Source organism: Myxocyprinus asiaticus, chromosome 33, assembly GCF_019703515.2.
Source record: "Myxocyprinus asiaticus isolate MX2 ecotype Aquarium Trade chromosome 33, UBuf_Myxa_2, whole genome shotgun sequence".
NCBI classification, from domain to species: domain Eukaryota; kingdom Metazoa; phylum Chordata; class Actinopteri; order Cypriniformes; family Catostomidae; genus Myxocyprinus; species Myxocyprinus asiaticus.
The window spans coordinates 33959266-33982850 of record NC_059376.1 but is presented as its reverse complement, the minus strand read 5'-3'; the positions used below and the strand labels follow the sequence as shown (position 1 = coordinate 33982850).

General features: G+C 38.4%; 1 pseudogene; it reads right to left on the bottom strand.

Moving 5' to 3' along the window:
• The window catches only part of LOC127424073 (cytosolic carboxypeptidase 6-like), a 464974-nt pseudogene that overhangs the window by 4153 nt on the left and 437236 nt on the right, over positions 1-23585 (bottom strand).

Genomic DNA, 23585 nt, shown 5'->3' with positions numbered 1-23585 from the left:
TCTGGATTATTTGTAGGGGTCTAATTGCACATGCAGGGAGGCCTGCAGTAAGAGCGTTACAGTAGTCCAGTCTAGTTATGACAAGTGACTGGACAAGCAGTTGTGTGGCATGTTCAGAGAGGAAGGGTCTTATCTTCCTGATATTGTAGAGTGTAAATCTACATGATCTTGCGGTCTTTGAGATGTGGTCTGTGAAATTTAGTCTGTTGTCGATGGTTACCCTTAGATTTCTGACTGATTTGGAAGGCGTTACTGTAGTTGCACCCAGCTGCACGGTGATGTTGTGTTCAACAGCAGGGTTGGCTGGAAAGACAAGGAGTTCAGTCTTGGCTGGGTTGAGTTGCAGGTGGTGCTCCTTCATCCAGGCTGAGATGTCTGCCAGGCAGGCAGAAATTCGAGCAGTCACTGTGGTGTCGTTGGGCCGGAAAGACAAGTAGAGTTGCGTGTCATCAGCGTAGCAGTGGTAAGAGAAACCATGTGCCTGAATGATGGGTCCCAGTGAATGTTGTGTATATAGAGAAGTGGCCCAAGCACTGATCCCTGAGGTACCCCAGTAAGTAGCTGATGTGACTTGGATACCTCACCTCTCTAGGCTACCTTGAAGGACCTACCTGAGAGATAGGAATTAAACCAGTCAATCACAGTTCCTGTGATGCCCAGCGAGAAGAGGGTAGAGTGTAAGATCTGATGGTTGACTGTGTCAAAGGCTGCAGAAAGGTCCAGCAGAATCAGGACGGATGATCTGGATTCAGCTTTCGCCCATCTCAGCGACTCAGTGACAGACAGCAGGGCAGTCTCGGTGGAGTGTCCACTTTTGAAGCCTGACTGATTGTCATCCAGCAGCTTGTTCTGTGAGAGATAGGCAGAGATTTGATTGAAAACTGCCCTTTCAAGTGTTTTTGCCATGAATGGGATGAGAGAGACTGGTTTGTAGTGTTCTATTTGTGTGGGATTAAGTGCGGGTTTCTTCAGCAGCGGGGTTACTCGAGCCTGCTTAAATGTAGTGGGAAAAGTGCCTGTAAGTAGAGATGTGTTAATTATGTGTGTGAGGGCAGGTAGGATGGATGGAGAAATGGCCTGGAGAAGGTGAGAAGGAATGGGGTCAAGGGAACAGGTGGTGGGGTGGTTGGAGAGGAGGAGTTTAGAGACCTCAGTGTCAGTCAGAGGAGAGAACATATAAATGATGCGATCCAAAGTGCATTTGAACAGCTGTGAAACACTTTCTTATGATGTGTTACATTCATATGAGCAGAGAGAGAAGTTTGAAGCAGAAGAAATAGAAATAAACCTTGTGTAAATTGTCAGCTTTACGCTAAGCTAAAATGCTAGCAATTTTACATGCACGTTACCAGGAACGATCATATTTATCAACATTTTTTACATTGGATCAATTTCTTTTTTTCTAGTAAGACCTTTGATATTAGGGCAAAAATCATATTCTTGATAATTTTTGTATTGTTTTCCAGTAAAAATATCTAAAAATCCTTAAAACAAGATCAATTTGATTGATCTTGTTTTAGAAACAACACTGCATAAGATATTCAGGATTTTCAGAGAATGTATTTTTAACGTGTATTTTGTCTTACTGTACTGGCAGAGTTTTTATAGTCAAAACAAGTGAAAAAAAATCAACCAGTGCTGAAGAAGTAATCCAAAGTATTTAGAATACATTACTGACCTTGAGTAATCTAACGTAATACGTTACAAATTACATTTTACAGCATGTATTCAGTAATCTGTAGTGGAATACATTTAAAAAGTAACCCTCCCAACCCTGTCCATACCATGATCCTATCAATGAAACCAATGAACGAAACCTTTTGAAAACTTTAATGTAGGCAAGAGGAATAGAGGAACGAGGAAGAAAAAAAAATGGTGAAAGGGTAAAAGGGGTGTAATGAGCTGCAAGACACATCGAACCCACTGAATACAGACGATAAAAAACCAGAAGAAAATCTGCAAACAAACAAAGCAAATAAAGACCAACCAATCTTCTTGATTCACTCTGTCCCATTTTGACATTGAAAACAGCGTGCAAATTACCAATTAATACAGTTGTCAAGTAAAAATATGAGAAGGGGTCTCAGATATGGAGGATTCGGTTTGTGCTGATGAGCAAACGCAATAACGTCTCTCCAGCACAGCATTATGAAGGCGCTGGTTGCGCCAATGGCTCATGTACTGTATCTTCTCATACGCATATAAACGCATCCTCATCAGCATGCTGTTCCTGGATTATCCAAAAGAGCTTCACCGTGAAAAACGGTTAAGTGTCTCTGCTCCTCTCAAATAGACACCTCATCAGCAATATTGAGTCTGGTTATTGTCTTGCTCTGCAGAATTGAAAAGGTTACTTGCTGTCACCTGGAAAAATAGCCCGTGTTGATGCACTTCGTTTTGGAAACAAAAAATGTGCTAATTTATGGGCCATATTGAATTTTTGGAGAAAATACCAATAATGCTTTTCCATGTGGCGTTTGCTAATGAGTATAGAGCTAACAGGGGAAATGCTGACAGAGATGAAATTCAGCCAATGATTATCTTTTGCTGAAGAACAGATGGAACCTATCAGTATAACGGCAGAGAAGAACTGCGATGTTATCTGGTACTTTCATGAGCAACATTTATGCTGCCATTCCTAATTTTCTGATTTAAAGTTGAAGTGTTTAATTTTTTCAATGTTAAAATAATTGATCTTATCCCAGCTTAATATACAGAGTCAACTATAATTCCGTTTGGTGACACTAGTGGTGCAAAAATTACACACTTTACTATGGGAGAAAATCTGTTGGAGCCATGCTAGCGGTTAGTGCACATATTGTAACACATTCCCACTCTTCCCTCATAATTTCCTGTCTTTTTGCAGCTTTGTAGTAAATGTAATAAACAAAATAAAGTGGAACCAACAAATAAACACCCTTTGCACACCTGAATGAGAATCTCTGAAATTATCACATTTATTTGGGGACAGTTTAATTGTTTGTTTGATTGTTTCTTTAATTTTTTATGCCATGCCAGCTTCTATGGCTATATTCATGGTGGGAACCAGGTTTAGTTATTTAAAATAGTTAACTAAGTTAAATGAGGTGTTTAAGATTAATTTAATTGTTTGTCATTTTCAATTTTGTTCAAGGTGATTAAATCAAAGGTTTTTTTAATAACTGTCCATTAAGTGAAAAGATCATATTTGGGGTAAAAGCTCCCCTATTGTAGGGACTAAAGGCCCCTATAAAACACATTGTTTTTCTTAAGTGGATCGATTGATCTATCTATCAATCAATTTTCTATCCATCCACCCATAATAATCCATACCATGACCATATCAATGAAACCAATGAATTAAACCTTTTGAAAACTTTAATGTAGGCAAGTTGAATAGAGGAATGGGGAAGAAAAAAAATGGTGAAAAGGTAAAAGGGGTGTAATGAGCTGCAAGACACACTGAACCCACTGAATACAGACGATAAATAAACCAGAAGAAAATTTGTAAAACAAAGCAATTAAAGACCAACAAATCTTCTTTTTTCAATGTCAAAATGGGACAGAGTGAATCAAGCGTGCCAATTACCAATTAATACAGCTGTCAAGTAAAAATATGAGAAGGGGTCTCAGATATGGATGATTCAGTTTGTGCTGATGAGCAAACGCAATAACGTCTCTCCAGCACAGCATTATGAAGGCGCTGGTTGCGCCAATGGCTCATGTACTGTATCTTCTCATACGCATATAAACGCATCCTCATCAGCTTGTTGTTCCTGGATTATCCAAAAGAGCTTCACCATGAAAAACGGTTAAGTGTCTCTGCTCCTCTCAAATAGACACCTCATCAGCAATACTGAGTCTGGTTATTGTCTTGCTCTGCAGAATTGAAAAGGTTACTTGCTTTCCCCTGGAAAAATAGCCCGTGTTGATGCACTTCGTTTTGGAAACAAAAAATGTGCTAATTTATGGGCCATATTGAATTTTTGGAGAAAATACCAATAATGCTTTTCCATGTGGCGTTTGCTAATGAGTATAGAGCTAACAGGAGAAAAGCTGACAGAGATGAAAATTTGCCAATGATTATCTTTTGCTGAAGAACAGATGGAACCTATCAGTATAACGGCAGAGAAGAACTGTGATGTTATCTGGTACTTTCATGAGCAACATTTATGCTGCCATTCCTAATTTTCTGATTTAAAGGTGAAGTGTTTAATTTTTTCTATGTTAAAATAATTGATCTTATCCCAGCTTAATATACAGAGTCAACTATAATTCCGTTTGGTAACACTAGTGGTGCAAAAATTACACACTTTACTATGGGAGAAAATCTGTTGGAGCCATGCGAGCGGTTAGCGCACATGTTCTAACACATTCCCACACTTCTCATAAATTCCTGTCTTTTTGCAGCTATGTAATAAATATAATAAACAAAATAAAGTGGAACCAACAAATAAACACCCTTTGCACACCTGAATGGTTATAGGCAGAAGCATGAAGTCCGAAACGCTGCTTGCAAAGGTATCTTGGAAAAAATTGCTGTATTTATTGAGACAGCAATATTTCACCCTTACATCACATCAGATATTTAAATGTTTCTGTCTCAATAAACATCGCTGTCTCAATAAATATAGAAAATTTGATGAGCTAGAGCAGTATGTGGGAATTCTTCTCATCTTCTCTTCTTGTGACCAGTCACAGCACCTCAGATACACTTTCCCTTGTACATATACATTTTCGCCTAAAATCTTGATTTGATAAAAATGTTCATAACATTGTTCAACTATTTGTATATCAAAGTACCATGATATTACCATCCAATATCATCCCCGTAAATTAGTATATTAAGGTATAAAAATAGAGCTATAAATGTTACATTCATATTCTGTGACTGGTTAAAATGGTGCCCTCTGAGGCCAAAGTATTTCTACAAAAGAGAATTATTAGATTAGGATGTTCTGAGACCCACAAGAGAGAAGTCTGGCACGTTGTGACACAGGAGTAGAGGAAAGACGGCCTGTCTCTGCACTCTCTCCTCTTCCTCAAAGACGTTACCGTACATGAAGCCATTCATCATAGTGGAGTAAGCGTGCACATCAATGTAGAACTCTAAACTCACTTTCTGTAAATCAGTTAGAGACAAAAAGATTGAGAGTGATAAGACAGACAGAGAGACAGACAGGTTGTGAACAGAACTCAGAATGTAAAACATAAGCACACTGTCAACAAAACAGAAATGTATAATATATATACACACACACACACACACACACACAGTTGTGCTCAAGTTTGCATACCCTTGGAGAATTGGTAATAATTGTACCATTTTTAAAGAAAACATGAATGAACAGGCAAAACACATTTCTTTTATTTCTTATGGGATTCATATTCAACTGTAGGTTATAACAGAATGGCACAATCATAAAACAAAACATGGCAACAAAGACAAAAATGAAATGACCCCTGTTCAAAAGTCTGCATACCCCTAGTTCTTTGTACTGTGCATTGCCCCCTTTAGCATCAATGATAGTGTGCAGTCTTTTGTAATAGTTGTATATGAGGCCCCAAATTCTTGCAGGTGGTATAGCTGCCCATTTGTCTCTGCAAAATGCCTCCAGGTCATGCAAAGTCTTTGGTCATCTTGCATGAACCACACGTTTGAGATCTCCCCAGAGTGGCTCAATGATATTAAGGTCAGGAGACTGTGATGGCCACTCCAGAACCTTCACCCTTTTCTGCTGTAACCACTGGAGGGTCAACTTGGCCTTGTGCTTAGGGTCATTGTCGTGCTGGAAAGTCCAAGAGTGTCCCATGCGCAGCTTTCGTGCAGAAGAATGCAAACTGTCTGCCAGTATTTTCTGATAACATGCTGCATTCATCTTGCCATCAATTTTCACAAGATTCCCCGTGCCTTTAGAGCTCACACACCCCCAAAACATCAGTGAGCCACCACCATGCTTCATAGTGGGGATGGTATTCTTTTCACTATAGGCCTTGTTGACCCCTCTCCAAACATAGCGCTTATGGTTGTGACCATAAAGCTCTATTTTGGTCTCATCACTCCAAATTATAGCTGTGAGGCAAGTCAAGGTGTTGTCGGACATATTGTAACCGGGCTTTTTTTTTTTTGTGGCATTGGCGCAATAAAGGCTTCTTTCTGGGAAATTAACCTTTAATTGCCATTTAAACCTGTGTGTGTCACCTTGTGTCTGTAACAAGGCCAAACATTCAAGGGTATGTAAACTTTTGATCAGGGCCATTTGGGTGATTTCTGTTATCATTATGATTTAAAAAGGAGCCAAACAACTATATGATGATAAATGGCTTCATATGATCACTATCCTTAAAGACATTTTTTGTTGCACGATCAGTCATATTTTCAAAATCAATGCCAAAATTTCACAATTTCTGCCAGGGTATGCAAAGTTTTGAGCACAACTGTTTGTATGTGTATACACACACACACACACTCACACACTCACACACACACAGAGTATATATTATGAAATAGAAATTAAATAATAGTTTACTCAAAATCAAAAATGTTTATATAAATATAAATATATAATAAACTTATACAGTTTATGTTCATACATACAGTATATTAAAATAAAAACGAGATTTGAGAACTGTGATGAAGGGCAAGATTTTCAGAGAATAATGGTTTCAATTTTGGTTTGTTTCTCACACAAAGTTTTAATAAGGCATTATAGCAAAGTCACATGGACTATTATGGTATTTAAATTTAGTTTTTTCAGCCACTGTCTCACCAAAAACCTGCTTGAACCTGCCTAAGTTGGTTTGCTGGTCTTTGTTTGTTCAAGCTGGTTTCCCAGCCTGGGTAAGCTGGTGCTCAGCTCCATGGTTTACCTAGGAGGACAGCTGGTTCCAGCCTGAAAAGTGTCCCAAACCCCTCTAAAATCAGCAAACCAGCCTGGGATTTTTTTTTTTTTTTTTTTTTAGCAGGCTAGTCACTGTCTGCTTACATGGTATTGAAAAAAAGCAGTGTGGAATATTCATCAAAATGTCTCCTTTCATGTTACACAGAAGAATGTTATACAGGATCAGCACAACATGAGAGTAAGTAAATGACAGAATTGTCATTCATGGGTAGGGTACAATGTGGCTAAAGGCACATTTGAAATTATTTTCCTCCCAAAACACTAAACAGAAACAAAAACTACCACAGGACAGGTCACATTGTACATTGCAAAATATTTCTGATCCATGTGATCATTGCGTGTAAAGTCTAAATTTGATTTTGAGAATTTTTTAAATGTCTCCTGGGAAACTCTGAAATTATCACATTTATTTGGGGACAAAATAATTGTTTGTCATTCAGTTTTGTTCAAGGTGATTAAACAGGAAAAAAAAAAAAAAAAACTGTCCAATAAGTGAAAAGATCATATTTTGGGTAAAAGCCCCCTACTGTAGGGGCTAAAGGCCCCTATAAAACACATTGTTTTTCTTAAGTGGGTGGAATAGATTTGTTTTGTTCAAAATGGGCTCAATCACAATGGATATTATATATATATATATTTTTAATAACGATTGAGATTTAATGAAATGCCAATCAAAATGTGATTGAAATTAACAGAAAAGGATGCACCAATTTCTGAAGTTATTTTAAATAAGCACTATCTAAATTTGTTACTCAAAAAGCATCTTGCTGTCTCAAAAGTATTTGCCTAAGATGACAATTCCTAAAACTGTTGTCCCTATTTTTACACAATATCATTATAAACTTACCAAGCACTTTATCAGAAACACTATGGTCCTAATAACGTGCCTGACGTGGTCTTCTACTGTTGTAGCCCATCTGCCTCAAGGTTTGATGTGTTGTGCATTCCGAGATGCTATTCTGCACTACAGTTGTAGAGTGTGGTTATCCGAGTTACCATAGACTTTGTCAGTTTGAACCAGTCTGGCCATTCTCTGTTGACCTCTCTCATCAACCAGGCATTTCTGTCCGCAGAACTGCTGCTCATTGGATGTTTTTTGGCACCATTCTGAGTAAACTCTAGAGACTGTTGTGCGTGAAAATACCACGAGATCAGCAGTTACAGAAATGTTCAAACCAGACCGTCTGGCACCAACAATCATTCCATGGTCAAAATCACCAAGATCAAATTTTTTCCCCATTCTGATGGTTGATGTGATAATCGCAGGAATAAGTAGGTGTACGGGTGTTCCTAATAAAGTGCATGGTGAGTGTAAACCCCCTGGGGACCCTTTACCCCAAATGTGGGGGGGCTACCTCACCACCTTTTAAAAAATACATAAATTTGAAAAATAAATTATAATGGAAATTTGGTTTTTTCACACATTGTTGCTCTGTAGATATTCAATAAAAAGACATTTAATTTTTAAATCTTGATACACTTTGAAACTTTGACTTTTGAAAAAAAGCACATTTTCCTTAAGGTGAGTCTTAAGCACCGTTGTACCCTAAACTTTTCCTTTAAATCAGATAAACAAAGAGGCTGCCTATCCACGAAGAACCAAAGAAAGCAAACACCTTAAATAAAACTATGCTGTGGTTTCACATCAGCGACCCTCAAAGTGCATAAAAAAAGCACAGCATTATTCATCACATTCCTGCAAAAGAGCAACAACACTCCTGGGTGTTTTATAGAACAGCTGTCAGAACTGCCATAGTTTAGAGGGATTAATTCATGTCCCTGAGTCAGCAAGCCAAGTAGGCATGCCTCACTAACTCAACCGGAGGCCCGATCGCAGGCGTTTAATGCAAAACAAATGATTAATATGGACCAGGAAGAACATACAATAATATTTGTCAGCAAAAAAAGCCTTTATGGAGCAGAAATTCAATTCGGAAACAATAACAGTCCAAGTAGTGAAGTGACAACAAAAAGAAACATTGCAACAAAGGAAAAAGAGAGACTGACTGGATAGTGTATATACTTCCAAAAAGGAGAGAGAGAGAGAGAAAAAAAAAAAAAAGGACTATAAATGTGTGAAAATTATTTTATTCTCAAATAAAGCCCACATTCCTTTAACTGGTGCTCTGAGAACATAAGAAATGTTGACAATCTTTCAGATACGCCCCCTGGAGCCACACACATGCCATTTAGGCTCTTTATTCTCTGTTACAGTCTTATACATTGCAGTGCATGAAACTGCACCTCTGTGTACAGCTCTAGCTCCATCATGGCTGCCACATCATTAAGCTTGCGCTTGGCAAGATGAGTGTGACACTTGTGTGTGGTTTTCTGTTAAAAGAAGATCCTGCCGTTGCGTGGAATGAGGTGTCGCTGCATGGAAGGCTGCTGTTTGATGCACCTCTTCTGTGTGGGGGCGTGAGAGTGAGTGAGTCAAAGCACTTCAGTGACAAGGCATCAAAAAGAGCATCCTGCTATGCAAATCTACAGAGCGACAAAGTAATGGCTATTTTGTTTGAGGCTGCCTTTCTATCCGTTGTGTACATTGTGAGCATCTGATGCAGGCATAATAGGCCCAACTCTTCTACCCCTTGACCCCCCCCCCCTCGCTCTTTTTCGCTCTCTCGATCTACGCCACGTCTGTGCCAAACCTTTCTCTCTTCATTACACATTCTGAAGCACACCCCTTATCCCGTAGGTCAACAAGAGGAGGGAGGTAAAGCAAAAGTAAGGAAGAGAGCGAGAGAAAGAAAGAGAAACATCAGGAGAAAGAGCAGGAGTTAAAGTCTGAGAGAAAGAGTAAGAGATATGGGGGTGAGGGGTGAATCGGGCAGCACCCGGTGCTTGAAATTCCGCTCACAGCCAAAGCAATTTCCTAGTGAGCGGAGGGCTGTCAGGCCTCTGATGGCAGGCGGTGAAATATGGTGGCTGAGAGTGGGGCGGCTGCACGCATGCCAGTCTGATGGATGGAGCCCGCAAGGAAGAGGGAGAAACAACACAGACAAGAAAGAGGAGAAGGGAGGGCAAAGAGACAAGCAGAGAGAAAGAGAGAGAGAAGGTGGTCACCATTAAAGGAAAAATTAAAGTTCTGTCATTATTTAATCATCAGGTTGTTCCAAACCTGTATGACTTTTTTGTTGTTGTTCAATGGAATACAAGAGGAATTTTTGGAAAATATCCTGGTTATTCTTTTCCCAATAATGGCATAAAATTCAGTCTGTTCCTCATGCAGTCACTATCGTATGGCTTCTAAAGACTCGGAAAACACTGTAGCACACAATATTTACGTATTGACAGCATCTAAAATATAATTTTACATATTAATAACTTTAGAGATGTTCAAATGTTTATGTATCCCTATTGAAACCATGAATATTTAATTCATGGAATTATTCCATTCATTTTGTATTTTTTTTTTGCATTTATATTCAATGACATTAATGATTTTTTTAATTAATTAATTTTCTTTATTTATCACACATTTGCACATATACAGTGAAATTCTTCTTTTCACATATCCCAGCTAAGCTGGGGTCAGAGTGCAGGGTCAGCCATGATACAGCGCCCCTGGAGCAGATAGGGTCAAGGGCCTTGCTCAAGGGCCCAACAGTGGCATCAGTAATCCAGAGCCTTAACCGCTGAGCTACCACTGCCCCCACTGATTAATTAAACATTCAGTGCCACCATTTAACACATTTACCTAATCTGACATTAGTTTAATTCTGTTCTGTGGTGCCATATATATAGTTTCTTCAAATTACTACAAATGTTAAAATTATTTTTGCAATCGTTTAATCATTCATTAAGCATTTGATTTTGATTGCCATAAGATACCAAATAACTTTTCAGAATATGCTGCCATGAAATAAACCACAAAAGCATAACGGTCATAAAAGTAATCCACTTTGTGTGCTATAATCCAAGTCTTCAGAAAGCTTTGTGTGAGGACTAGACCCAAATTCAAGCCTATTGTTCAGTGTTCTTCATCTCCATCCGCTGTAGTGGCCGTTACAGCCGTAACTGAACTCTTGATTTGATTAAAAAAAAATTAAAAAATTGCTGCCTCAAGAAGCGATATGAAACAGGTTTAAAGGCAGTGATGTTGAATGCTCATGAACGCTCGTGTCTAGTGACCGATTGAATTTGTTGAATCAAATATGACAGCGCTTTCACGAAGTGGATCAGGAAAAATTTTTTCAGGAAAATCAAATACAGGTAGCAAATCAAAACACATTTAAAGCAACAGAATTGCACAAAAGTGCTGTACAGTAAAATATAAAACAAAAGAAAGAAAATCCAGGTGCAAATGCGCAAGTGACAACATTAATAAACAACATGCAGCATACAAAATATACAGTCTGTGTAACTAAACCATAAAACACTTAAGCTAAGAATGATCAAAAAGATAGAGAATACAGATAAGATTTAACAACAGATTTAAAAATGGCTAGTGAAGGAGCAGTCCTCATGTGAAAGGGCCGGCTGTTCCAAAGTTTGGGAGCTGCAGCGTAGAAGGTCCGACTACCCTTAGATTTACAGAGACAAGGGACAGATAAGAAAAGTTGATTACAAGACCTAAGTGCTCTTTGGGGAGAGTAAGTGATGTACTTCGGTGCGACACCAGATAAAGCCTAGTACACATACACAATTTTAAAATTAATTCTATAATTGTCACAGTCTGCCTCCCTCATGTTCAAGGACTCTTATTTTGAAGTTTTCCTCCGGACTACATCTCCCATAGTGCACTGCCCTCATCACTTCCATCTGCTCCTCATCTTCACCTGAATTTCATTCCCTCATTTAGCTCCTTGTGTTTAAATACCCTCTAGTTTTTTTAATTCATTTGTCAGTCCTTGAAGTGTTAAGCTTGCATGTTGAGCTTTGTATTCCACTGCAGCATTTGTTCTACTCCAGCAACTGTTATTAAAGGATTTAAAATACTTACTCTTGCGTCTCCTCTCTACCCCTTCCACTCCAAGAACCCAATGTTACAGAAGGACTGACCTAACAAAGAATACAGACTCTCTGCGATTCCTCTCCACCTTCTACTCCAGCGATCCCTCTAATTCTCCTCTCCTACACGTCCAGACCGACTAGAGTCATGGAGCTGACCGGTTCACTTATGGATTTATTTCAACAAGACCTTCCTCTCCTGGATTACACCATCAAGTTCTGCCAACTCATCTCTTCCACCACTGTCTCGGACCCCTACCTCTGTGCCATTTATGGAATGGAATTAACACCTCTCACCTCTACCGACCCACAAGGAAGACCCTCACCAAGTCCCGGTGGTAGATCCACCGTACGCTGTGAATTATGGCGGGAACCCTGGGCCAGAGCCAGCGCCTACCACGGTCAACGAGCCAGTGCCCGAGCCTGTAGCCTCAACCGTCCCAGAGCCAGTACCTGTAGCCCCATCTGTCCCAGAGCCTGCTTTTACGGAGCTTATTGTCCTAGATTCCATTCCCACCCATATGCCCACCCAGTGTACTCCTCCGTTGGCTCTACCCAACATCATGGACACTCTAGAATCAATTTCACATTTACTTTCATATAATTTCAAAAAATGATTTGTCATCCAACATTTAATATCCTCAAAACAGTCACAAAAATAAGTATTCTATTTTTTTCCCCCCTTACTGAATATCTACTGTACAGCAAGTGCCACCACTGATATATAGGTGGCGCTCTTTCCAGATGAAATGCCATTTTAAAAAGCTTGTGTTCAGTATAAAAAAACAATGTTCTTTGTTTATATTTAAAAAGGGAGGTGTGCTGTATATCTACTGTTCTCTACCAGGCCTTTTTTGACCCAAACAAAATGTATTCTGTTCTGCATTTTTACATTTTCAAAAAAAAAAAAACATTTAGTAAGTTTAAGCAATTTGAATTATGGAGACACTAGAAATGTCCTCATAAACCACATTTATAGCATAATACCCTTGTAATTACCAGTTTGTAACAAAAAATGTCCTTGTAACCCACCCAAACACACATCTTTGACCTTTTCTTTTTTGTTCGCTTCAGACTACATGTGTAATGGCACTGTATGCATGAAGTGCTGGGTTCCTTGAGCAAGGTTCTTTTGCTTGGTTAGCAACATAATTAAGAGTGGAAATGAAATATTCGGCCAGCAATTCATCCAGAAAAATATGTTTTCTACCTCTGGGTAGAAGTAACCTTTCAACACTGATCTGGGACCAGATTAGTTTTATCAGTTCAGAGCTTAAGGGAGGAAGAACTTTCATAAAAAAAACTAAAAAAAAAACTATGCTAACGTGTTGTGGGTGATTGCCAGAGCATTGTCATGTGGTTGCCAAGATGTTTTAGTGGTTGTTAGTGCATTTCTAGGGCGTATTGGGTGGTTGTTAACTGGACTAAGTCAAACAAGCCCACCTTAAATTCTCAAATGATATTCTGGTGATATATACTGTATATTCTAAGAATGACTCATCCTCCTCAGATTTAAGTTCATAGGATTTTCAGGCCACTTCATTTGCAAAATGAAAATAATTAATCATAATTCCGTTTAGAAATGGAATACCACACCTCTCCTCAACAAGTTGCAAAATTAAAGGTGTTGTTCATGTCTGCAGCACAAATGGTGCGGGACAAGTTATGTGCCAAAGTTTAATACTTGGGGGTTTGTGAAAACACCAAATGCAAAATAAGAGCAACAGTATTAGATTTTTTTTCTACATCTGTTCCAGTGATATTAAAATCTGATCTTTCAAGGAGAAAATGATGTCCATGTAAAATCTTGTCTTACAATTCCAACTCGATTTTCCTTGCAATATCAAGGACGTACATGACACAGAAGTACAGTCATCATCTAAGCCCTCAATGTCAACAAACAGACAGCCACACAGGCTTAATGTGCTGTCAAAGGTGGACAATACTCTGCTATCTTAACGCTGACTGATTGTTCAATTAGCATGCGTCTTTGACCTCCAGTTCATTTGTATTTGTAATTAAGGGCAATTAAGAAATTAAGACGAGACAATGGATTCTGCTCACTCTGAAGTTTGTCCATCCTCCACAGTGAAAAAAAGATAAATTGCATCTCCGTGTGTGATGTTTGTGATGTTCAGATTGTCTTGCCTTTCAGATGTTTGCCTGGGTGGAAAATGGCAGCATTGCATAGTGCAACAGTTTCAAACCTGCTTAATCCAGTGATGGTGCACAGCTCTTATAGATAGAGCTGGGCAATATAGCTAAAAATGTGACATATTATCTTAATATTTTTAACCTTTTAATAATTCAGCAGTCAGATTTGCTCTTAAATTGCTTAAGGGTTATGTTCAAATCAGCAAAGCCATCATTACAGCCATTGTTGCGAAGTAAATAAAAGATTTAGTAAAAGTGCAAGTATAGAGTTATATAGTAGTAATAGTAAAATAGAGTTAAGAAAAAATAGTTAATATATATACATTTCTTTTAGAAAAAGGGCTTACTTCTGTGCTTTTTAGGACACTTATTAGCCTAATAAAATGCTCATTAAAATAATCGGAAAATACGCCATGTTAGTAAATTTTATACAGCTAACAAAATCACTAACAAAAATACCTGCTGAAAAAAATCCTCACAAAAACCAGCCCAAAACCAGTTTTTCTGGTCTTGGTCTCCCAGCATAGCCAAGCTGGTATAAGGTTGTTGGGCAGCGAGTCAGAATAAGAAACCAGATAAGACCAGCAATTCTTGACCCAAAACCTCTCTAAAACCATCAGTGTAGACCAGCTCAACCAGCTTGGCCTGGCAGGGAGACCAGTTAATTGCCATGGGCTGATTTAATGGGATAGTTTACCCAAAAATGAAAATTCTCTTATCATTTACTCACCCTCATGCAATCCTAGATGTGCATGACTTTCTTCTTCAGAACACATATGAAGATTTTTTAGAATATCTCGGCTCTGTAGGTTCATACAATGCAAGTGAATGGTGACCAGAAATCTGAAGGTCCAAAAAGGACATAAAAGGTAGCATAAATAAATCCATATGACTCCAGTGGTTAAATCAATATCTTCTGAAGTGATGTGTAGGTGATATTGATCTGTTTATTTAAGTCCTTTTTTACTGAAGATTTACACTTTCACCTCCACATTCTGGTGTTGAAGGACTTCATGATCTGTTTCTCACCCACACCCATCACATCAGAAAAAATGGATTTAACCACTGGAGTCATATGGCATACTTTTATGCTGCCTTTATGTCCTTTTTGGACCTTCCGAGTTCCGGTCACCATTCGCTTGCATTGTATGGACCTACAGAGCTGAGATATTCTTCTAAAAATCTTAATTTGTGTTCTGCAGAAGGAAGAAAGTGATTAAATGATTTTTGGGTGAACTATCCGTTTAAGCAGATTTAAGCAGTGCTTTTCAAACTGGGGTGGGGGGGTGGGGGTGCACAAGGGGGCACTCAGCGGTCCACAAACAAAAAAATAAATACATGTTTTTCCCCAAAAGGATTGTTTAGGGCAAAGGTAACTATTTAACTTGATTTAACTACAAGTTTTTTTTCCTTTGCATTATTACTGTTTCATTCTTTCTGAAGAATGATTGAAAATCATGAAATTAATCATGATTGTTTTATTTTATGAAAGATACACTGTCAATTTAATACACAGTAAAAGTTTTCCAGATAATATTTAATTAAACTGAATATGTTTTAGACTTTGAACAATGCCAATCATTTGATTTAGCAAAGAACATATTTCATTTATAATATCACCGTTGCAATTTTTCTCACAGAAAATTGGTATTTTTATACATGAAACTTTCTAGTTGCCTTTATATTTCAAAAATGGGTCCAAGGGGATAATCAATAATCATATTTCAGAGTCCTTGGGATCAAAAAGTTTGAAAACCCCTGATTTAGAGCATATCATAAATATTCAATATATTGCCTAGTCCTTCTTACAAACAAAACATGCATTAGTACAGACATGCCACCCAGTGATGTTAGCATTTCAGTCCAATTGTACTAGTCCACCTGAGCTAACAAAAAATACAGCAACCAGCTGTCAGAAACACAGACATTCTTAAAAACAAGACAGAGACAGAGAATGAAAGACAAAGAGAGACAAGTCCAGATATTGCAGAGATTTACTAAATGTGATATGATGGAGGGATGGAGGACAGGAAGTGATGATGGACATAAATTGCCTGTAAATCTCAGTGATGGATAAGAATGGTGTGTCTGACACCAGAGGACATCTCAACTCTCTCTCTCGTTCTTTTGCAAGACTGCTTTATGCCACTATCAGAACTACACAAAGTCGAGAGAGAGAGAGAGAGAGAGAGAGAGAGAGAGAGAGAGAGAGAGACACACAACTACACAGGGAGGAGGGGTGGTTTCAAGGTGCAATATTCATCTGGCAAGCCTGACAGGATGTAATACATTTGTTTCAGACGGAAAATTAATTTGAATATTAAAAAAGTCAGAAATGAACCGTGGCAAAAGAGGGCCCTTTTGTCATCTTTAACAAATTGTCCAAAATGCTGTTGTCAGATTGGTAGGGATATCTGGGCCATGATGAATGATCAAGGTAATCAGCCAATCAAAAAGAATCCCTCTCTGTCCATGATAAATGGGCTGGAAAAGCAGTGTTTTACGAGGGAGATAGGTCCATTTGTTTCCTTATTCTTCCCCCCCCCCAATCTCTTTCCTTTTCCCTAAACGAACCCTCTGTGCTCATGGACAGATTATATACACTTGCATCACTAACTTCAAGTCATTTTCTCACCTGACCAGTGCTCACTCGAGAGTGTAATATGGCAAATTGTTTTGGTTTAAAAACCGTTCGGGTGACTTTTGTGCTCAAAGAGATGGATTGAAATGTAAAACTGTCAGTGAGGTGAGAACAATGTACCTAAATATGTCTTGTTTCTGAAAAAATAAAAACAAACTAAGAAATAACTGATTATCCTGTGTTCTTTTTAAATCTGCTGGAACAAAAACAGCTTAAACTAGCCTAAGTTGGTTAGCTGGTCTCCCAACCTGAACAAACTGGTCTGTTTTGCTGGTTTTAGAGGGATTTAGAGTGTTTTCAGGCACTTGTCATCCGGCCAAAACAAGCTAAAAACCAGATTGCCCAAGGCAGGGAGACCAGCTTAAAGGGATAGTTCACCCCAAAATGAAAAATCTCTTATCATTTACTCACCCTCATGCCATCCCAGATGTGTATGACTTTCTTCAGCAGAACACAAAGATTTTTAGAAGAATATCTCAGCTCAGTAGGTCCATACAATGCAAGTAAATGGTGATCAAACCTTTGTAGCTCAAAAATCACAAAGAAACATAAGTAATCCATATTCCTTCAGTGTTTAAATCCATATCTTCAGAAGCAATATATTAGGTGTGGGTGATAAACGGATCAATATTTAAATTTTTTATTTTATTTTTTTTTACTCTAAAACTCCACTTTCACATTCACTTTAAGATGTGAAAGTGAACCTAAACGGGCTCCATATGTGACTTTCAGATGTAAAAGTGGAGATTTAGAGTAAAAAAAGGACTTAATTTTTTATCGGTTTCACACCCTCACCTATTATCACTTCTAAAGTTCTTTAGAATTTATGGATTACGCTTATAACTTTATTATATTACTCTTATACCTTTGTGATTTTTGGAGCTACAAAAAGGTTTGATCACCACTCACTTGCATTGTATGGACCTACAGAGTTGAGATGTTGTTCTAAAAATCTTTGTGTTCTGCTGAAGAAAGTAAGTTAAACACATCTGGGATGGCATGAGGGTAAGTAAATGATGAGAGATTTTTCATTTTTGGGTGAATTATCCCATTAAACTGGCTAATACCAGCAAACCCATTTATAGACTGATTTAAGTAGTTCTTTTTCAGCAGGGAAAACTCAATGACACCACCGAAATAACCTTATGAAAACAGCCCAAAACACTGATCATTAATAAACTGACTAATTAGAACAAAAATAGTTGTACCCTCAGTACAAATACAAAAGTCATTGCCAATATCCTGTAGAAATGCAATAAATTTTATGTTAGTAAGTGGTGTAATATTAGCTGAGCTCCCTATTGTTAGGCTACATTAATTCAGTTTCATAATTAAATTGGCCTAAAGTGCTCTCTCTGCTGGCACATGTTAAAATATATTTGTCTCAGTATGTGTAAGCCTAATACAAGCTAGTATGTTAACTAAGAGAGGTTCGTGCTATTAAATAGTGAGTGTTGAAGATTAGCATGCATTAGCTTAGCATTGTCTATGTTAGCATATTGGATACAGAACAAGTGTAATGGCATGTGCACTGATCTGTGACCACTGTCTGTCAAACGAGTCACAGCCTTGTACACCAATTAGCATCTGTGCAACAGTGTGTGTATAATTAGCTGTAATTTGGGGAGTCCATAGATGTTAGCCAAATCTCGCAAAATCTCAGGGGATGTACTCAAAAAAAAAGGTAATAAAAGCATGTTTTTTTTGTTTGTTTGTCTTTTATCCCCTTTCTCCCAATTTGGAATGCCCAATTCCCACTTAGTAGGTCCTAGTGGTGGCACAATTACCTCAATCAGGGTGGCGGAGGACAAGTCTCAGTTGCCTTCGCTTCCGAGACAGTCAATCCGTGCATCTTATGTGGCTCGCTGTGCATGACACCGTGGAGACTCACAGCATGTGGAGCCTCATGCTACTCTCCGATCCACTCACAACTTACCACGCACCCCACTGAGAGAGAGAACCCCTAATCGCGACCACGAGGATGTTACCCCATATGACTCTGCCCTCCCTAGCAACCGGGCCAATTTGCTTGTTAGGAGACCTGGCTGGAGTCGCTACCCAGGCCCCGGGTTAATGGTAGTCTTTATTAATAATTAACTTTACAGTGTATAAATAGATTTGAAGTTCATGGTCCAACCTCATTTAGAAGCATTTGTGTGTGGAAATCAGGTTTTGCCTACATTGTGGGGGATGAGCCAATGGTCCCCACAAAGAAAATAGCCTAATTAATTAACATAGTAAATAATGTTTTAATGTCTAAAAATGCAAAACGGTTTCTGTGAGGTCTAGGGATTTTAAAGAAAAAATCTTTAGCTCAGTATACAGTTGTGCTCAAAAGTTTGCATACCCTGGCAGAAATTGTGAAATTTTGGCATTGATTTTTGAAAATATGACTGATCATGCAAAAAAAATTATTTTAAGGATAGTGATCATATGAAGTCATTTATTGTCACAGTTGTTTGGCTCCTTTTTAAATCAGAATGATAACAGAAATCACCCAAATGGCCCTGATCAAAAGTTTACATACCCTTGAATGTTTGGCCTCGTTAGACACATAAGGTGACACAGGTTTAAATGGCAATTAAAGGTTAATTTCCCACACCTGTGGCTTTTTAAATTGCAATTAGTGTCCATGTATAAATAGCCAATGTGTTTGTTAGTTCTCATGCGGATGTACTGAGCCATGGGGAGCAGACAAGAACTGTCAAAAGACCTGTGTAACAAGGTAATTGAACTTTATAAAGATGGAAAATGATATAAAAATATATCCAAAGCCTTGAAAATGCCAATCAGTACTGTTCAATCACTTAAGTAGAAAATTCGGGGATCTCGATACCAAGCCAAGGTCAGGTAGACCAAGAAAGATTTCAGCCACAACTGCCAGAAGAATTGTTCGGGATACAAAGGAAAAACCCACAGGTAACCTCAGGAGAAATACAGGCTGCCCTGGAAAAAGACGGTGTGGTTGTTTCAAGGAGCACAATACTTGTTGACCCCTCTCCAAACATAGCGCTTATGGTTGTGACCATAAAGCTCTATTTTTGTCTCATCACTCCAAATTACAGTGTGCCAGAAGCTGTGAGGTGTGTCAAGGTGTTGTCAGGCATATTGTAACTGGGCTTTTTTTGTGGCATTGGCTTCTTTCTGACCATGCAGCTAATTTTTGTTCAAGTATTGTCGTATTGTGCTCCTTGAAACAACCACACCATCTTTTTCCAGAGCAGCCTGTATTTCTCCTGAGGTTACCTGTGGGTTTTTCTTTGTATCCCAAACAATTCTTCTAGCAGTTGTGACTGAAATCTTTCTTGGTCTACCTGGTATCAAGAGATCCCTGAATCTTCCACTTCTTAATAAGTGATTGAACAGTACTGACTGGCATTTTCAAGGCTTTGGATATCTTTTTATATCCTTTTCCATCTTTATAAAGTTCCATTACCTTGTTACGCTGGTCTTTTGGCAGTTCTTTTCCGCTCCCCATGGCTCAGTATCTAGCCTGCTCAGTGCATCCACGTGAGAGCTAACAAACTCACTGACCATTTATACACAGACTTTAATTGCAATTTAAAGAGCCTCAGGTGTGGGGAAATTAACCTTTAATTGCCATTTAAACCTGTGTCACCTTGTGTCTAACAAGGCCAAACATTCAAGGGTATGTAAACTTTTGATCAGAGCCATTTGGGTGATTTCTGTTACCATTATGACTTAAAAAGGAGCCAAACAACTGTGACAATAAATGGCCTCATATGATCACTATCCTTAAAGACATTTTTTGTTGCACGATCAGTCATATTTTCAAAATCAATGCCAAAATTTCACAATTTCTGCCAGGGTATGCAAACTTTTGAGCACAACTGTATAAAAGCAATAGAAGTCCATGTAAAGACTCCATAATATAAAAAACAAACGTGTGTGTGTGTGTGTGTGTGTGTGTGTGTGTATATGCATGCACATGCAGTATGCATTTGTTTGTGTCTTCCACAGAATTGAGCAGCAGGAAGATGTGAAGTGGGCACTGCCACCCAGTCATTGGGTTGGCACAGAAATGGGCATCCCATCTCTGAATCGAATGTGATTAACCATAGAGAACACAGTCATTGCCAGTCTGGCACCAGATCTTCTCGGCATGGTATGCATAATTGTATGTGTCCGTTTCCGTTTGTGTATGTGCGAGTATGTTTGTTTGCATTTGTAAGGATTTGTCAGTATAGCCGTATCTCCTCTTTCATGCATGCTGGGATGCATTTATCAGTCATAGAATGAAATGAGTCCTTCACACCATATTGTGTACAACAACCGTGTAAGTAATACAAAACTACATTCAGATCCAAAGTGCAATGCAATATTAGCAGCTCATCTCATTGTGCAGATCATAGCCATCAGAATGGTTTCAAAAGCCATAAGAAGCAGTTGCCCTCATTTTGAATGAAGATCATCATGCATGCCTGGGTGTCATAGTGGTTCAAAATTAAATCCCATTACTTAGATGGTACGCTGATGCTTACATTTTGGGTTAGGTCTGCTGTTCTGGCATAGTGCTTAAGGATCTGGGATGGGAATCAAAAGGTTTGAACCCCACAAGAGATGATGTGAGCTCACCATTGTGCCCTTTAGGCACTGAAAGGAATAGTTTACCCTGAAAGGAAAATTTCATAATTTACTCACCCTTATGTTGTACCAACCCTGTATTATTTTCTTTCTTCAGTGACACAAAAAATGAAATATTAGTGTTAGGGTTCTGCCCTTAGTTTTAGGTTCTTTCGCCTTTGTGGCCGAGCTGACATGTACGTGTTCTTTGTCTGTTTTGTGTATAGTGTCTGGATTCAGCCACTTTGGTTGACTGTTTATTCACTCCGTGGCTGAGTCCGGGCACTTGAGTTTTGTCTCATGCTGTGTGAATGCACTTGGGTGTAAATCTTCAGTCCCTTATGTGTTTGTGTCTGTCTTCAGTGATAACCCTGCCCTCTTATTTGCCTTGTTATTTGTCTGATTATTAGTTTATTTGTTTCACCCGCCCTCCTCGTTATCTCCTTGTTTGCTCCTCTATTTAAGATCCTCTCGTGTTCTGTCTTGTGCCAGATTGTTTTGTGTGTTTGTCCTCGTTACTCAGTCTGTCTAGCTCTGGTTCCTGCTTCGGTCGGTCATCATTGTTTGCTGTCAGTTTTTCTGTTTTGATTTATCTCCATTGTGAAAATTTTGGTTAGTTGTTTTATGTAATAAAACCCTTTGTGTTGGGGTCCTACCTTAGAACTCATGACAAGAAAGAATGTCTGAGCTGCTCTTTTACATACAACAAATGCAGATATTTTTGATGGAAGTGTTTCGCAAATTCAATTTTTGAGCTTCTAGGAAAATAATAGAAGGGAAAGAGAAAATTATATAGGGTTAAAACAACTGAACTATTGGGTAATCTATTCCTTTAATTCCAAGTAGATTTTTCCCTGTGCTGTAAATTGGTTTGGATTAAAGCATCTATGAAATGACTAACTACTTACAAGGGAAATAACATCTTCCTGGTTATGTTCCCTTGGTTACCCCTCTAAGTGACAGGTGAACTTCTGACTTAATACGCTTGAACTGACAACTAAAACTTTATATGAACTTATTAGTAGAAACTTTTTTTTTTTTGTAGAAAAAAGGGAAACTGATTTCCCCAACTCCACTAAATCTCTTCAAAAAGGACAGAAAGGAGTGAAACAAGGACACAAAGTGAGGGATCAGAGAGAGCTATAAAATGTTTACCTCTCCCTAGAGTCTGAGTTATCCACTTCTTCCTCATAAAACTATCATTTTACACATCTGTATAAACTTGCAGTCTGTTTTTATTTTCACACTGAAATACCGCTTGAATAAATGTACTGTAGGAGGTAGAACAGTGGATGAAAAATATATCTTAATTTGTTTAATTTGTGTTGGTTGGCATATTTATTTTCTGTGAGAATTTAATGTGGATATAATTTATTGAAAGTGAGAAATTTTAGCCATTTGAACTGTTGCAGATTCCAGTGTGTATGGGAAATGTTTAACCTAGTCCCAGAATCAACGTTACTATATATTTGTGCAAACTGATGTTTACGTGCAGAAATCTAAGTTTTATCGCAGTATCCTGGTAAAATTAAACAGGCTCTACAACAACTGTATTTTATTCACTTCCATACAACGGGGGAGTTTGACTTTATAAATACATATTTTTTCACACTATTACTCACACACTGCTATGTTATGATATCGAAACACTTTTACTATAACACAATTTGAAAAAGGATATCGTCACAGTCTGGCTGTGTCTCGTTTGGAAGGCTGCGTCCTCCGGAGGTCGCATTTATCAGCCGCATACGTCATCGTGGCTGTCTCATTTCATAAAAGTGAGTAGGACACTTCGAATGTGACGGGAATTTCATGGGAATTTGGAGGATGCATGAGGTGTATCCTTCGTGGGCACTCACAACCCACAATTCTTTGTTTCATCGGAAATGTCCAAAAAAAAAAAAAAAAACAGCAACCATGATACATTCAGTTTCCATTTGTTCTACGAAGGCAGTCTCGTGTAAACAAGACTTCTTTAAAAGGAGGATGCTCCGTATACCGCAGCCTTCAAAGGACATGTCCTACCTAGCATGCAGCCTTCCAAACGAGACACAGCCTCGGTCTCCCTCATGTTCAAGGACTCTTATTTTGAAGTTTTCCCCTGGACTACATCTCCCATAGTTCACTTCCATCTGCTCATCAACCTCACCTGTATTCCATTCTCTCATTTAGTTCCTTGTATATAACTACTTGTGTATAAACACCCTCTAGTTTTGTTCATCCATTGTCAGCCCTTGAAGAGTTACATTGTGTAATTATTTTGTGATGTTGTGCTTTATAGTTTGTTCCACTCCTGCATTTACTATTAAATTATTGAAAAGTATCTACTCCTGCGTCTCCTGTCTTCCACTCAAAGTACCCAGCATTAGATA